The sequence below is a fragment of the Scylla paramamosain genome, chromosome 23 (assembly GCF_035594125.1).
Source record: "Scylla paramamosain isolate STU-SP2022 chromosome 23, ASM3559412v1, whole genome shotgun sequence".
Classification (NCBI taxonomy): domain Eukaryota; kingdom Metazoa; phylum Arthropoda; class Malacostraca; order Decapoda; family Portunidae; genus Scylla; species Scylla paramamosain.
In genome coordinates, this window is record NC_087173.1 from 13,668,288 (window position 1) to 13,683,254 (window position 14,967).

Genomic DNA, 14,967 nt, shown 5'->3' on the forward strand with positions numbered 1-14,967 from the left:
CAAAAAAAGTAAAATAAACCAAAAAAATAATGACAAAACATCAATAAAAAATGACAAAAGAGGAAATCCAGAAAATAATAATAAAAAAACTAAATGACAAAAATGAAAAAAGATAAATAATGACAAAAAAAGTAAAAAAAAATATTGACAAGAAAGGAAAGTAAACAAAATAGCGACAAAAGTGAAAAATAGCGACAAAAATAGAAAAAAACCCACAAGATAATGACAAAAAAGTAAAAAAGTGAAAATAATTACAGAAACTAAAAACCAAGAGCAAAATTAATAAAAATTAAAAAGGCAGAAAATGACAAAAAAGTAAAAAAAAAAAAAGCATAAAATAATGATAAAGTAAAAAAAAATATGACAAATATAAAAAAATGACGAAAGGGACAAAAAGTGACAAAAGTGATGAGTGAAAATAGAAGAAAATAATGACTAAAAATGTAAAAAATATTCCACAAAATAATGAGAAAGTGAAGACAAAATAATAAAAAAACATGAGAAAAGTAAAAAAAAATGAAATAATTACAATAAAATAAGAAAGATAAGCAGAAGAGTAAGAAAAAAAAACATAAAAGAATTACAAAAGATTAAAATAATGAAAATAAAATAGTAAAAAAAGCAAATTGTAAGTATAAGGAAAAAAAATGTAATAAAAAAGTAGAGCCAGAAAATTGTGACAAAAAAAGAAAAAAAAAGGAAAAAAAGAATTACAAAAAAGAGAAAATATAAGAAAAATAGTAACAAAAAACATAAAACAACACAAAACATTAAAATAATGAATATCAATAAAAAGTAAAAAAAAAACTAAAATTTCTATAACAAATAATAAAAAATCTTGAAAATAGTGACAAAGAAAAGTATAAAAGCTAGGAAATAATGACAAAAAAGAAATAAAGCCAAAAAATGGTAAAAAAGTCAGAAAAAAATATTAAAAGAAAATAGTAATAAATAAAAAATCTTAGTGAATGAAGAAGCATAAAGAAAAAGTAAAAAAAAAAGCCAGGCAATGACAAAAAAATGAGAAAAAAGCAAAAAAGCAGAAAATAATAAAAATTAAAATGGCAAAAAAAAAAATAAAAATAAAATGAAATAACGAAATATAAATAACAAAATAAAGTCAAAACCCAGAAAATAATTATAACGGATAATAAATGATGACAAAAAGATAGAAAAAAAAACACAACGTAATGAAAAAAAAAAAAAACATTGTGCGTAAAATCCAGAAAATGACAAAAAAAGTTAAAAATCTTAAAAAAAAAATGCAAAACTGCATCTCTTAACGAAGAGACAACTGAGAGATACTCCACTCAAAAACTGCATCTCTTAACGAAGAGACAACTGAGAGATACTCCACTCAAAAACTGCATCTCTTAACGAAGAGACAACAAAGAGATACTCCACTCAAAAACTAAATTGAAATGAAATCAGAAAATCAGAAAAAAATGAAAAAAATGATGGAAAATAAAAAAAAATCTTTAGATTTCATAAGTTACAAATAGTAACTTATGAAATCTATGAATTGAACACATTGAGGATCAAGTGTGTGAGTGCAACCCACAAAAATAATGATGACAAAAGAAATGTGAAAAAAGGCAACTTTAGCCACTTATAAACAAGTTGCCTTGTGTATATACATGTGCTGTTACTAAAAAAAAAAAAAAAAAAAAAAAAAAAAAAAAAAAAAAAACTAACATTTATACAATCTATACCATTAGTAATTTTTTATATGATTGTAATGTAGTGGAAGACAAATATGCTGCCATTTTTTTCTTATTAATAAAGTAAACCAACTAAAAACCATCACTTTCAATATCCTAAGCTTCTGATTAGAGTGAACTGACTATGTAATTGACTTGAATGGACACGGCAATCAGAGAGAGAGAGAGAGAGAGAGAGAGAGAGAGAGAGAGAGAGAGAGAGAGAGAGAGAGAGGATGGAGGTGGTCTCGTCTTAATGCCACGACGACGACAACAGCAACAATAACACCAACAACGAAACCAAACCGCTATTACAAGGGACGCGTCTTATTGCATCTGAACACAAACATTTTGACTCGAAAAACAACACGCGGTTAGTTGCCTTTTTTCTTCGTATTCCGGAGATCATAACTACGCGGGTGAGCACACACACACACACACACACACACACACACACACACACACACACGGAAGGGAAAATCCAAATAATATCTTGACAGTCTCTCGTATGTTATTTATCAATTGTAGTTTAGCGTTTGTTACAATACTACTACTAATATTCTAAAGGAGGAAAACTTTCTACCAACTTGAAATGGAAAAAAAAATATACGTAACTTCATCACCAATTAATGTATAAACATGTCAAAAAAGATGAAAGAGTAGGAGCAAATGATTCAGTTCGTTAGAAGAGCCCTGAAAACTATTAGTGCGTGTAAATGTAATTGTAACACGGAAGGGAATAATGTGTAGCTTTCCATTACTCAAATACAGACGATTGTGTGGCAGACATTTTTTTTTTTTCATATTTGTATACGTAATGAAAACAAGGCTGCCGCTGCGAGAAAAATGTACAGAAAAACAAAAAGGGGGGAAGTAGATCAGAGGAAATTAATGAAGAGGTAATGGTGTACTGGAAATGTAGCAATGGGGAGCGAGGGAAGTGGAGGAAAAGGGAAGAAGAGAAGCCTGCCTGAGGAGGTGAAGTTTGTGAAGAGTTAAGCTGTTCATTAATGAGAGAAGAATGTAGCTCTGTGTTTGCTGTTTTAGGGAAATAATGAACGTAATGATCATAAATGAGGTGCATCATTGTAACAGGAAATGCACTGCTGATTTATTATTATTATTATCATTATTGTTATTATTATTATTATTATTATTATTATTATTATTATTATTATTATTATTATTATTATTATTATTATTATTATCATCATCATCATCATTATCGTCATCATCATCATTATCATCATCATCATTATCTCTAATATGATGATGATAATAAATATAACTCTTTCTTCACTATTATCACCTTTTATGTACATTCTCAGCTTTCTTTCCAATCATTGATACTTATCCACACCCCCAATAGCATTACATTCCCTTCTGTGGTGTCTTTATCACCTGACCCGCCCTACTTCAGTTATACCTTTCCCTTCTCACTTCCCTCTAACACAATATATTTCTCTCCCACAGGTAACTCCCGCCTCCAGCACCACCGCCATATACTCGCCTCGCTCTCTCTCTCTCTCTCCCTGCCGGCCATATTGACACTCAGGTAAGGTAAACCGATACACCTTTTATTGTTTTACTGCAGTGTCGAGAAAAACCAGGTCAGGAGAGGTGCAGGAGAATAGGAAGAGGGCAAGTTTTAATCACTGCATGTCACTATTCGTATCACTGGGTTGTTTTCGTTTTTATCTCTATTTCCTGTGCATTCCTTTTTTTTTTTTTAGTATGTTTTTTTTTTTTTTATCCGTGTGTTTTATCGATTTTTTCTGTTATGTCTCAGTTTTTTTTTTTAAATCTGTCTCCCTTCTATTCTTTTCATTTTTGGTTTCGTCTTTCTCTTTTATTTTCTATATATCCTTTTTATCCTTTTACTTTTGGTCTGTTTTCTTTGTGTTTTATCTGTTTCCCATCTATTCTATTCTCTTTTTGTCATCGTAGTTTCCCATCTTCTTCATATGCCTTTGTATTTTCCTTACCATTTTCCTTTCAGTGGAAGTAAAGTCAAATATAGCTGTGTCACGTACCACAATATTTTATGGAGGCTGCACGTTCATTTTAGTAAAATGTTAACAGTCAATAAACGAAATTAAGTCCCAAGAGATTTTTTTTTTTTTTTTTGCATGGGTGAGTGTCTGTGTGCATATACTCGTATATTTTTTTGCTCAATAACTTGACCTGACCTGAGGCATCACGTTCACACTTAATTAAATGAATGGCGCACGATGCAGGTAACGTGATATGACCAGTGCCGGGAATCTGATGGCGCGGAATGTGCTGAGGATAGTGAATGGGGGAGAAGGCATGATGCTACTCATGCTGCGGGTATGACAATCATTACTTTATGTATGTATGTGTGTATGTTATATATATATATATATATATATATATATATATATATATATATATATATATATATATATATATATATATATATATATATATATATATATATATATATATATATATATATATATATATATATATATATATGAATGTATTGTTTGTGTACTTATCTGTCTGTCTTTGTTTCTGTCTGCTTGTTTATTTATTATCCGTACTATCTTTCTATCTAACTATCCACTTACCTATGTACTAATTATTTTATCCACATACCAGTCGATCTATATATTGACCATCTATCTATCTATCTATCTATCTATCAATATATTCATCCATCACCCTATCTACCTTTCTACCTACCTACGCACAAATCTTTTTAAGCTGTATATAATCCCTTTAAAAGCCTTTCACAACAGACACAGGCACAACACAGTGTTAGATACACAAAGGTAACGGTGAACTTCTCAGTCTGATATTACACTTGTATATCTACGTGGAAAACTACACAAAAAACTTTAACATTTACACCTTTTAACGCACAACCCTGTGAGTTTCTGCTCTCAGGCTTAAGGGAATGACGCCTCTCTGGACTGGTCTAAATAAAGCCATTGTTGTGTGTGTGTGTGTGTGTGTGTGTGTGTGTGTGTGTGTGTGTGTGTGTGTGTGTGTGTGGTACGTTCCATCGCCAGTGGTTGCCTCCATGCACAGCCAACACAGTTCATTACGTTCTTGCCGCTCCATTTGTCCTGACCAGAAGTAATGATAGTGTTTATTGTGAATATGTTCATTGGCCCACGTACAGCAGGGCTTCTATGGTCTAGTGGTTCTTCTTCCTCATGATACTCTCTCTCTCTCTCTCTCTCTCTCTCTCTCTCTCTCTCTCTCTCTCTCTCTCTCTCTCTCTCTCGTTCGTTCTCGTCGCGTGCCTGGCCACTGACTCTCTCCCCCCTGCAGGAGGGACGGCCAGAGCACAATAAGATAGGATGGCTCACCGTTTCCTCTTCCACGAACGCAACATGCAAGTTTTTCGCACATATAATCCTACCGGGTGCTAAATGTTAAAGTAATGGCTGAAAATTACACCAGCCGGATTGAGAACATACGGAAGAATCACGCGAGACTTAACTTTAAAAAAATGAGGAACTTATCGGATAAACGTAAATTAATCGAAAATTTATGTCTATGATTTACAATGGCCGCGCTGGAAGTTGGCTCACCAGCTATACAGTGCTGCAGGTAAAGGCGCAGAACTCACTACTTGAAGGAATCACTTGGCTGATTGCGAATGTATTGTCTCATTTTTTTCTCTAATACATTACGTAGGTTTCTTAAGGTCCCTGTAATGGTGTTAAATATAAAAAAAAGGGGGGTCATTCAACTCAAGAAACAAGAAAGAAAAGATATAATACACACATTTGGCGTGAAAAGAATGGATATGTTAGGCATTGTTATATTTAATTTTATATTGATCAAAGTGCGCGGAACGTTTGGGGTGAGGGTAACGATAGGGGCCATGCTTAGCTGGGTGTGGCAGCCCAAACTCAGGACATCTGGATTCCTTAAGTGACCTGACTTAATGTTGGCTAAACATCAGGGTACGCAGAGCCAGATGTTTGTTTGTTTCCAGTAATTAATAAATTAGTAACAATAAATCAACTAATAATGAATAAGTAATAAAAAAAAAATAAGTAAGAACCAAGTGCTGAGGCGAAACACACACACACACACACACACACACACACACACACATCGTCCGTCATATATTGTCATGCGTGGACTGAATTTGATATGAGTAATGCCATTATAGAATGATTCACTGGGCTAATGGGCGCCCGTCAGCGACAAACAGGGCAATGATACTGTGTTTTGAGGCACATTTGCATCAAAAACACCGTGAATTTGGTTCCTTTATTGTTTTAATGTTTGTGTGCGTGATGCGTGAGGCAAAGGTCGTATCAATTTAGTAGCAATCGGTCCAACTTAACACCATCCAGATCTACCTTCCCTTCATTGACACACTCCACAACTCCATACTTAACACTTCAACACTTGTTTATCCTTACTTCTTTCTGCTTCCATTCCATCTAACACATCCATCCATCTATCTATCCTTGTCCTATCTCACTTTATTTACTCCGTCCCTACACTCACCCCTTCATAAACAACCCCATACCAAAAGAACCTTACTCTCCGCATCCCTTTCCTCAACGACTTTTCATTTCCAGCCTGTTTCCCTCCTGTCCTGTCCAGCTCCGCCTCACGCAGTCCATGCCCCCGCCTCCCTTCGCGACCCGTCTTGTGTCACATCATGCGGCTATTGCTTGCAAAGGGCGGGCTCGAGCTCCCAGGTTTATTAGCCTTAGCCCTCGACATGTCACTTAGCACACACACACACACACACACACACACACACACACACGTGCCGGCCTCACCCGCGCACTAATAATGGTATAGTTCATTCTGCTACTCTGTTTTTCCGTGGCAGCAAAGAATCCAGTATTTGTAAAGTCGTATTTACTGTTGAAATTTATCGCTTATTAAACAATTACGAGCATAAATCAAACTGCGTAATGCGATTAAATCCTTGCGTTAATTGCCTCCGAATGAGCAACAACAACGACGACGACAACAACAACGATAATAATAACAACGACAGGAAATGAAAAAAAAAAAAACGAATGAAAGTTATTGCTACTTGAATTATGTGAAGTGAAATTGAAACAAATAACAGGAACGAGTGTAGGTGAAAATAGGAGGGTAAGAGAGAGAGAGAGAGAGAGAGAGAGAGAGAGAGAGAGAGAGAGAGAGAGAGAGAGAGAGAGAGAGAGAGAGAGAGAGACACCTATCAACTTCTTTCTCACCAGTCCATATGATAAAAAGAACGAAGTTGACTAAAATAATTCGTGTGACAAAAGAAATATAAAAACAGGAAAAAAAAAATAATGTGGTGCACTTCTCGGCAGAAAATATCCACATCCAGGAAAGTGACTTACGCAGGCAGAGACCCCCGCAAAAATACTTCATTAGGGAGGAATTTGTGTTTGCCTAACCTTGATGAGCCGTGGGCGTGCCTCCAGAAACTGCATTTCCGCGTAAATATTTTCGCATCATCCCACGTAAGCGAGTAATTTGGTGGATGGAAGGTCTGCCGGGCCTCTCCTTCCCCTCCTTGTTCTCCTTCTCTCCCTCCTCCTCCTCCTACTTCAGTGACTTTTCGTACCCCTCTCATCTTATTCCCTTTGTCCCTTTCCTTACTTTTCAGACTCTCTCAAATCCCTACTCACTGCATCCTCGTCCCCGCGTTCCCCTTTCCCTGGCTTATTATACTTTCCTCTCTTTCTACCCAAGTATTTTTTTTTGTACCCTCTTGCATCTCCCTTCGTCCTTTTCCCTGGCTATTTATGACCTCCACTAGTCCTACCCATTGCATCTTCCTCCTTTTGTCCCCCTTTGTCCTCTTCTATCTTCCAGGGAATGTTTTGCAGACCCTAGTATCTTCTCTCCTTTTCGTCCTTTTCCCCTAATATCAAACTTCCCTTTTCTTACCTAAGTAATGTTCCATACCCTCTATTTCTTCGTTCCTTTACCTGCTTGCCTTAATTTGTCATTACCTCTCTTTTTTTTCCACCACAGTAACTTTCCACACTCTCTTAGATGTTTGTTATTTTCTTCCCCTTCCCCTAACTTGTCATGGCCTGCCCTCTCCTTACCTTCATTCTCTCTATGTCTTCCTCCCTCCGTGTTCCTTTTCTTGCCGTCCCTCCTGTCTCTACCTCAAGCTGCTGCATGTAGCTGTCTTTACCTCTGCGGTCATTTTTCGCTTTAATATTTAGCGGCGTTTCTTACTTGATTACGGCACAGGCACAGCAAATCATTATCCAAGGAAACCCTGACTTGCCTCAGGAAAGACGAATGGCCTCTCTCTCCACTGGCTTTTTGTTAAGGTCTGAAGACAGATGACCTGTTCATCGGGTACTCACTTCACCCGCGCCGAAGAGAGGAAAGTCAGAGCTACAAAAGAAACAAATGTGACCAAATGAAAAGAAATAAGATAAAGAAATTTAAGAGAGGAATGATCTTGCGAAATTTGTCTGTTAAAAAAGTAAAATTCTTTGTATCAGAGTAGTTATAATATAAAATGAGCGTAACATCTTAAAGTCCGCTTTGTAATGTGATATACTGTGATATTGTTTTTCTTTTATTAACTTTGTAAACACTGGAAGGAACAAGAAAGGCAAGTAAAGTAAGTACAGGAGTAGAAAAATGGCAAAAGTCCTGAAGTTTTTTTTCTCGTAGCCCAAACAATCGGTGTGTTACGACAGGTACTTTTCTTTCCCCTGACACGGGCAGAGTACAAGTTGTTCACACACGCGAGACAAATATTTTGTTGACGCAGGAATTCCTCCTCAGTTGTGCTACAAGTGTACTCTTGGTGCAAGCATGCCTGACGAAGGAATGAATAAAAGTAAATTTTCTCCGATGACGATGAAAAATAGGAGAATATAAAGCATTTCACTTCCGCCATAAAGATAGAACCAACATTTTACGAAGTCTTCACCTCAGCGTCAGGCGTGGTACTAAAGATCAGACTCCCGCCAAACACGCCTAATGGAAGTGAATCGATTACCTTTACTCCAGAACTTCGATGATAACACTCCCTTGGAAACCAGAATGGAGAGTTTACTTTTGGCGAGGCATTTTAAAACCAGTTTCTGTACCTGGCAGTAGCTTGAGTGGCTCGGAATAGCGTGGCGGCCGTGTGTTGACCGATAGACTGCCTTGGTCTGAAACCCTCTCAGGCTGGCTTGTGTGGACACTTGCCAACTGACTCAAGCAGCTGTCCATCCTCACTTGCAGGGTTGATCGGTCAATCAACGCCGTATAAGTGAGAGGTAATAGAGGTGTAACCCCGGCGATGCAGTGGCAATAGTTCCGTGGTATTGGGTGAATAACTGACCACATCCTCGGGAGACAAGCCGGTGCTGTGTGCATGTTGAAGGATATTGACGGGCCATCACACTCCCCTTGTACCGAAGAAATAGTTGAGAGAGAGAGAGAGAGAGAGAGAGAGAGAGAGAGAGAGAGAGTCATATAGGGAATGGAAGTGAAAATAGACGTAAATCTCACTGACATCCCTCCTTGCCATGCTCTCTCTTCATGCTCCCCCTCACGACCATCAGGTGTGTCTTTAACGAAACTGAGCTGAAGAGAGGAGTGCAGGGACGAGTTATCCTGCCAAACACTTCCCGTGGTTCCAAACACTACTTGCAAGAACACCAGGAACCAGTTATCCTTACGAATATGCATGATAGCAAAGCGTGATGTAAAAAATAAAAAGAGAGAAAAAGTAACAATATTTGAGTCATTACACATGTTACTATTAAAAAAAAAAGAAAACACACAAAAAATATATATAAGTAATCTAGATGTGTAGGTGAAGACGTGGAAATATTGTCAAGCTGAAGAAAGGTAGACTATTAGCGAAGAGAAAAAGTATACAAGTAGAGAAGTAGATAAGGCATGGCTCACTCATCTTTTTTATTTGATATTTTAGTATAAAGGATAAAAAAAAAAAAGCGGAATGGAACGTGTGTGTGTGTGTGTGTGTGTGTGTGTGTGTGTGTGTGTGTGTGTGTGTGTGTGTGTGTGTGTGTGTGTGTGTGTGTGTATAAGCCACCAGATTTACGGGCCGTGTGATGTTGGTGCATATTTTATTGAGTCCCACGCCACAAGTGGAGGCGCGGTGTCCATCCTGTTACATGCCTGACTGCTGGGTGAGTGAAGACTTGACATATGGCGGATCGATAATACAACAAAACACGATAAACAACACGATAAAATTAAACGCGGCTGCAAGATTTATATAGTTTACGCTCATAGTCTGCCTCTTTTTATTACGGTGGACATTATTCTGTGACTCTGCTCTCTGATGTACAGGACAAGTTATCCACAACAAACCCTTCACTAAAAAGTAATACAAGACCAGAAAAAAAAAAGACATGCAGTGAACTTTTTATTTAGACGAACATGTTTTGATAACTCATATGACTCACCACGTTTTGACTGCAGTTTAATTTTAGAAGGTTGACATTTCCCACCCCCTTTACAAAAAAAAAAAAAAACACGTCATGAGTGGAATAGATAGTGGGAGGTTGGTTTGAGTAAGGTAATGGCAATTTGGGGATGGTGAAAGAAATTCAAGAATAATAGATAACTAAAGAGAGTTTTTTTTTTTGTATTCATTATGATTTATTTAGTCTTCGTGCTTTTGTATTCAATAAAGTTTAATCTAGTCTGTGTTAGTGAGACTAGCGTAGAGCAAAATGAAGGATAAAAGAGCTTTCTCATAATGAAGAAGGACGAGAATAAGAAAATTGATAACAAAACAAAAAAAAAAAAAAAAAAAAGCTGTATTGCTTGAGTACCTTAGAATAACATCAACAATCAATACAGTCTCGGTGTCTTAATGAACCCATCCTTCTGCAAAAGAGCCATGGAAGTTACTAATGATGACAACAGCTTACCACCACTCAGTCATTGCTACTCTACAACAAACACACACACCTACACACATCCACCTTTTACACATACGACCTCTTGTATAAACCTGAATTCCACACACACCTGCCACATCACCTCAGTCTCCTACACACCTGGTCTGGAATGCCTCCACTTTATAATTCAGTAGTCCACGTGTTGTGAGTGGGTCGTCTTACCTGGCTGCCACAATCCACACCTTGATTACTGAGTGCTGTACACCTGCCCGCCTCATTTTACTCGTACTTGTTTTTGCTTGGTTCGTATATGTTTGCTGTTCTCTCTCCCCACTCTCTCTCTCTCTCTTTCTCTCTTGTAAGTTATTTATTTGTTTCCATTATTTATTTTTTTTTTTTTCAAGTTAGTGCGAGTACATACAGAAGCAAAAGCACACAAGTATATTCCTGCTTTCTCTCTCTCTCTCTCTCTCTCTCTCTCTCTCTCTCTCTCTCTCTCTCTCTCTCTCTCTCTCTCTCTCTCTCTCTCTCTCTCTCTCTCTCTCTCTCTCTCTCTCTCTCTCTCTCTCTCTCTCTCTCTCTCTCTCTCTCTCTCTCTCTCTCTCTCTCACTACTAAGTCCCTTTCGCCTCCCTCCCGCAATTCCTGAGCTGAGATTGATTGTTGACTCATTCCTTGCTCTCCTTCGCTCGCCTTGCTTTTTTTTTCTTTGCTAACTTTTCTGTCTTGTTTTATTCCATTTCAATCCCCTGCCTCGTTCATTTCCTGTACTCCTCAATGACTCGTCCTGTTCCTCCGCATCTCCATCTCTCCATCTCTCATTTTCTTTCTTCCACTGTTATTTTTCCACGTAGTTTTTTTTTTTTTTTAACCTGCCATTCTCTTGTCTCTTGCTCCTTTTTTTGCTGCTGCTGCTGATGGTGGTGGTAGTGGTGGTGGTAGTGGTCTTCCTCCTCCTCCTCTTCTTCTTCCTTCTCCTCTTCCTCCTCCTCCTCCTCCTCCATTTCTTTGTTCCCTTTATTCCGTCTCGGCTTCTTAAGGGAAGGAAAAAAAATGTACTGAAGCTCAAACGTGAAGGAGAAAGAACCACGTTGGTCCCTTGGTGCCCTGACGACCCTGATGGGATTTGACGGGACCTGAAGAGAGGGTCGGGAGGCGAAGGGAAGGCGGAGGCTGGAGGGAAGGTGGGGAAGGTAAGGGGAGGTAAGGGGAGTGTGGGAAGGCATCGTAATAAGAGATATGGTAGAAAGGGAAGGTGAGAACAACGCATTACTGGGAGGTTGTGGGTGTGTGGGTGTGTGTGGATGTGGATGGGTAGGTGGGTGCAGATAGGCGTGTTGGTTGGTAAGGTGTTTGGTGTAAGGTAGGTAGGTGAGTAGATGGTTATGGTGAGTTTGTACAAGCTAGGTTAGTTAGTAAATGCAGTCTGCTTTCGTAGATGGATAGATAGATAGATTAATTACATCGATTTATAGATTGGTAGATATAGATTGCTAAGGAGATAGATTTTGTTTTTTTTTTACAGTGCTTTTTTTATCTGGTTTATCTAAACATATATTTTACGCTTGGATAAATGCACATGGTAAGGGATGTAATGTTAAAGAATAGATAGGTAGGTGCAGGAACAGGTGAACTTCCTTCTCTTACTCGTTCCTGTACTTATCTTACCTTGGTAGAGGAGTATTCGCTTTTCCAGGACGATGATGAATTAATTGATTGATTGAATGATTGATCGACTGACTCACTCACTCACTGACTGACTGACTGACTGACTGACTACCCATACAACATTCCGGAATTATAAGTGCCGAAAGAAGGAGTACATAATTAAAGCAAGACATTGATAAATGAACTGACGAATTGAGTGAGTGAGTGAAAAAGTGAGTGAGTAATAATACCTTGACAGAGTACGATGAACTTTTACAGGACTGATAAATTCCCAGGATTATTGAACCGAGTGAATGATTGGCTGTCTGATCGATAACTGACGGCCGATATTGACTAATTGTCTGTCGCTCCAATATTTAGGATAATAAAGACAGCAGACTGAAAAAAAAAATGTTTCGATGAATACACCTCACTTTACACACACACACACACACACACACGCGCGCGCGCGAGATGCAACGAACTAGAATCTCCAGGCAGGCGGAAACCATTTGGGCTTGCCTCCTTTCACGCACTAATCCCTGCTCGCCTTGTTGAGAATAGGTACGAATTTATGAGCAACTCTGCCGACCCCTTGTAGTCCAGCCGGCTCGTTCTTTCCTTCTGTATTTACGTATCTGTATTTTCCTCGCCCTGTTCCGGATCTAAAGGTAATCTCTCGGTGCTTTGTCTGTACTCAGTTTTATCCAATGTATTTGTTTTAAAGGGACTGGTTGGTGTATCATCAGTCTGATGATAATTTGAATATAAATTATTCTATTTATTTGTTTATTTCTAAATTAGTTTGTGTTTCAGTGTATTTATGTAGACAAGGATTAAGCTCTGTACAAGGTGCGCAAGCCGCACGTCTTTGTGACGTGGCAGTGGGGAGGTGAGGTGGCGACGAACGGTCAGCCAGGGTTAGTTGCTGTCCGCCCCTACCTGAAGTGTGTTGTGATGGATCACTGGATGTAATATTTATTCAAGACTTGGGATTATTGTATTATGCTGGTATGTATGGCTATGTTTGGTTATAATAGTACTGTGTGGTGGTTTATCAGCTGGTGTTCACGTCAAACATTTGTGGTGTTCATCGACAAAATTTTTGTATAAGTGATGATCTTTTATGATGACAGTGTTAATGTGATTGTGCGGTCGGCTATTAAGATTGATAGTTACTCAGGGAATATTTCATGTATTACAGTTTATGAATCCAACTACTGGTTCGGAAAGTTCATGGAGGCAATCCATATGCGGCTGGAGCTACCGTTGTGAGTTATAATTCTAATGATTATTATAAGTAAAAATCAATGTGGTTGATTGGTTATATGATTGATTTTAATTGTACTTAGCATATGGTGAATTCTACATACATCCATTCTCAGTTTTCATATTGATCTACTTATTAATGATGCTTGGGTACTTATGTTAAAAAAAAAAAAAAACATTGAGATGTGTTTATTGTAATGATTTGACAGGTCCAAACGCTTGTAATAAAGAAGTTTTGGCAGTGTTCAAGCTGTGTTAATGGATGCCTCTATACAATATGAACTGTATGTTATATCTTATTTCAGGTTTGCTTCATGGTAATCATCAGTGTTTCCTTTGCTAAAATGAACCTAACACATAAGTCAGTACAAAATTAAAGGAATAAGGTATCTATTTTATTTACATTGTTTCGGTCTTTACTTACGGATTCCTTCAGTCGGCTTCTTACTACAGCCACAATCTTCCGTAGTGCATCACATTATATTATGAGTATCACTGAATATCACTATAAACACAGGTGGTAATACCCGCTGCTCGAATATAACTATAACCAAATTATTATCAGTCTCTCGTAATGGATTTCACTGTCCACCACAACCACCACTACCACCATAACCACCACCACCACCACCACCACCTCTAACAGCAGTAAAAATGTAACCAACGCAGTTTCTCTTTATAGCTCTACTGACTATTTAATTTCATTGTCTACCACCATCCTTACTAACAGCGGCGAAAAGAGACTAACCCAATCAATTTCTCTCTTCTCTTCTACTGACTGTATTATTTTAGTGTCCACCACCACATCTAGCAAAAAAAAAAAGTATAACCAAGGGAATTTGTCTCCACGTCTCCACTGACAATTTAGTTTCTGAAGTGGAAAGCATTAGGACACACTCTCTGTTCGCTAGAATACACGTCATCGACTGTCACAGTATTTATCACCAGGCAGTAATGGAAATCTTGTTAATAAATCATTTGTGATGTGTGACGCCAAACCAACGATATCTGCAAGTTTTCTTTTTTTCTTTTTCATTAATTTGTTCCTTTACTCTTTTTTTTCACATGAATGGGAAAGTTTACATCCCTTAGTATTTTCTCCCTATCAGATTACACTTTTCATTCACTCCTTGTCTGATAACTTTAAATTGCCTATCAGATTTTTGAGAAATTAAACATTGGACAATTCTATTTTTTTTTTTTTTTTAGTCAATACATCCTTACTCTTTCATTAAATATGTTCCTGGAGCAGCGTTCTTAAACACCTCTGTACTCCACTACGATTAATTTTCACGGAGTCTAATGAAAACTGTTGTGGACATCAAGGATGTTTTCATGAGTCAAATGATCTGTCAACAAGCAGTCTGTATCATCAATGAAAAAAAAAAAAAAATACCCATGAGAATTCGACTAAGTTTCCGTGGCCAGTGATCGCCGCCATGAGAGAACAAAGTGATTCAGAACTCGGTCACTCTTTTTGCTTTTGTTTTACCCGCTCTCTCTGGCCTT

At 37.7% G+C, this 14,967-nt stretch overlaps 1 protein-coding gene and 1 long non-coding RNA gene across 3 annotated transcripts in view; both read left to right on the plus strand.

Moving 5' to 3' along the window:
* The window catches only part of LOC135112249 (Y+L amino acid transporter 2-like), a 168,078-nt gene that overhangs the window by 39,305 nt on the left and 113,806 nt on the right, over positions 1–14,967 (plus strand). The gene's annotated exons all lie outside the window — the stretch shown is intronic.
* LOC135112465 (uncharacterized) overlaps positions 13,049–14,967 on the plus strand; it is a 21,305-nt gene continuing 19,386 nt past the window's right edge. Inside the window, exons 1-2 of the long non-coding RNA XR_010274409.1 lie at positions 13,049–13,200; positions 13,394–13,460. This is a non-coding gene — a long non-coding RNA (uncharacterized LOC135112465). The remainder of the gene's footprint in view (positions 13,201–13,393; positions 13,461–14,967) is intronic.